Consider the following 3150-nt stretch of genomic DNA (forward strand, 5'->3'; position numbering starts at 1 on the left):
AAAAAAAAAAGAAAAGAAAAATAGGATTTCCAGAAGTCCAGACAGCCACAGGCAATCACATTCACAAAAACCTGAGCATTAACTTGGCATATAAGAAAGCAAAGTCATGATTTTTTTCTTTTCCTTTTTTATTTTCATTAATATTGTTTTATTACAGTCCAATCTTTATGCCAGTCCTGGTCCCCCCTTCAATGGCTCCTCATCCCATTCCTCCCCATCTTGTCTCCAAGAGGATGTTCCCACTCCCCACCACCACATTCTACCTTGCCAGGCCTCCCCACTGGCTCTCTGGGTCATTTCTCTAAGTTTCTCTCCATGTTTCTACTTTGCTTTTTGAGCCATCTTTTTCTCCAATTCGGCTTGCATTTCCACACCTTCATGAGCTCAGCAAGGTATAGTGCTTCAGCCAGTTGGGCAAATTTTTCATTTATATGTATAGATTGCAGCCCTCCTCCACCAGCAGCCACCCGTTTATCCAATGGAATTGTATGAGTTCTTCCAGTTGGATATACAAGGCAGGATCTTCCACTCCTGCTGTTCTTTAGCAATCTGCTTCTGTGTAGGAGAATACATTACATTCTCCTACACAGGTGGCAGAGGAGAAGGTGGTCCCTGAGGAATTTTCTTATGAATCTTAAACCTTGGAGGCTCCACCAGGTCTTTCTGCATTTCTACCATCGGAATAACCCTGTTTAGCTCCAGAAGTGAATGCTTCTCCTTGCTGAGATGGAGTGTAGTGGATATACTGAGCAGGAGCCAGCTTGTCAGCTCTATGAGCTGTCATGGCCACAGCAACCTTCATTGATATTATCTTCTGTAAGGCCACTCTTGTCTTCTCTGTGATCTCTTTAATGGTCTCTTCATCAGGCCTTTGCAGGTCTGGATCATTGGTATTCATAACCTCTTGTGGAACCAGGTCAATGTGTTTGCTGTAAATGACCTTGTTTTTGGACAGTCCCTGTCTAGTGATTGCATCATATTCAATTTCTCCTTCATGATCCAACTGCATGGTCAGTTCATTTGACATTTTTTTTCGTTCACCCCATATCTAGAAAATACCAGGCCATATTGATTTCTGGGAAATCACCTCCATCTCCAAAATCCTCTAACAAGCATGGAATCCAGCCTTTCCTGTATCCTTATCAGGGAGGCTCCATTTGGGAGGATATCTGTGAGGTCTGAAGTGATCTCTGAGATCTTGCTCTTTCTTCAGCTTCAAGTTGGTCCTGAGATAGCTGAGTAGGCACAAATAAAAAGCTGGCCTAGATGTGATATCCACTTGCCTCTGCTTCTCATTTCAAAGACAGCAAAGAGAGACTACTATGTCTTATATTGGGCAGAGCTTAAGTATATGTATATATATATATATATATTTCCTAAAAGCTCTGCCTCCACAGTGACACCCTTCCTCCATCAAGGTTACATCTCCTGATAGTATTACACCCTGGGCTAAGCATAATTCAATCACCACACCAATAAAACAAACCAAAAGACAATTCTGTTATTATTATTATTTATTATTATTATTGTTGTTGTTGTTGTTAATCATTCCATTCGTTTACATCGTTTAAATAATATCCTGCTTCCTGGGTACCCTTCCACAACCCTCCTCACCATCTCATCCACCCTTTCCCCTCTCCCCTTTGCCTTTATGAAAGTGCTTCCTCACCCACCCACCCACTCTTGCCCCACCACTCCTTCATCCCCCTAAGTTTGGGGCATCAAACCTCCATAGGACCAAGGACCTCCCCTCCCACTGATGTCAGACAAGGTTATCTTCTGCTACATGGACCTCTCCCTGTACATTCCTTAGTTGGTAGTCTAGTTCCTGGAAGCTCGTGGTGGTCCATCTAGCCAACATTGTTCTTCCTAAGGGGTTGCAACCCCCTTCTGCTCCTCCAGTCCACTGAGCTCAGTCTGATGGTTGTCTATGAGCATCTGCATCTGTATTGGTCAGGTGCTGTCCGAACCACCCAAGTAACAGCCATACCAGGTTTCTGTCAGTAAGCAAATCTTGGCAACAGCAACAGTATCTGGGTTTGGTGTGGGCAGACAGAAGGGATCCCAGGTGGGGCGGTTCCTGGATGACTCTTCTTTCAGTCTCTGATCCATTTTTTTTGTCCCTGTCTTTCCTTTGCACAGAAATATTTCTGCATTATAAATTTTGAGATGGGTAGGTGGCCCCATCTCTTACTAGGGGCCGTGCCTTTCTACTGGAGGCAGACTCTACAGTTCTATCTCCCCTTCTCTAAGCATTTCAACCTAAAGAAATCCCCCTTGGGTCCTGAGATCCTCTTGCTTTCCTGGTGTCTTGGACTCTCCAGTTTCTATCCCTAGTTCTTCATCTCCCACAGCTACATATTTTTATTCAATTTCCTGGCCTTCTGTACCTCTCTCTCATTTCCTCCAGTACCTGATCCTGCCCCCTTTTCCCCTCCCACTCCTCTCTCCCTCCTAGGTTCCCCTTCCCTCCACCTCCCACAAAACTCATGGTTAATATTGAAAATTAACAAATGTATTATTGTCTAGATTATAAAAGCAATTTTCACAAATCAACAAGAAAATGAGAAACAAGTATGTAAATGGGAAAGGGAGACAGGCAGACAATTCACAAAATAGGGAATCCAAATACCTATCCACTGTAAAAAAATAACCAGCTTCAATAACAGATAACTGTAATGGTAGGATATGGTCTTGAACATTTTGTTTGTTTTACTGCATAGGGTGTTGGATCCAAGCCACTGCTTGTGCTAAGTCACCACTCTACCACTGAACTACATATTCATTCCCCAAGATGCTATTTTTAAATTTTTAATAATTTTTTTAATTTTAGAATATTAAATAATTCCATAATTCTCTCCTTACTTTTCCAATCTGTCCAATGTACCTCCACACTCCTTCCCATCTTCAAAGCCTGCTATTCTTTTTATTATTCTGTCTCTCTCTGTCTTTGTGTCTTTCTCTGTCACACATGCACACACATGCAAATTAGAATGCTCATTCCTAGGGAAGATGAATTCTGGAGGACTCTTGAATTCAAGCCAGTGTCCCTGATCTGTGAGATCAGCTGTGACTTCCTGTGAGAGCTGTGTTGCTGAGAAGTCTAGAAGACAGCCACATCCCTCTGACCAACAGGCTCTACTGCGAAAA

The 3150-nt window shown here is 42.8% G+C and overlaps 1 pseudogene; it reads right to left on the bottom strand.

Annotated features, from left to right (window-relative positions):
- LOC110284576 overlaps positions 1–2112 on the bottom strand; it is an 8099-nt pseudogene extending 5987 nt beyond the window's left edge.
- Between the last annotated feature and the right edge of the window lie 1038 nt (positions 2113–3150).

Source organism: Mus caroli, chromosome 18, assembly GCF_900094665.2.
Source record: "Mus caroli chromosome 18, CAROLI_EIJ_v1.1, whole genome shotgun sequence".
In the NCBI taxonomy this organism is placed as follows: Eukaryota; Metazoa; Chordata; class Mammalia; order Rodentia; family Muridae; genus Mus; species Mus caroli.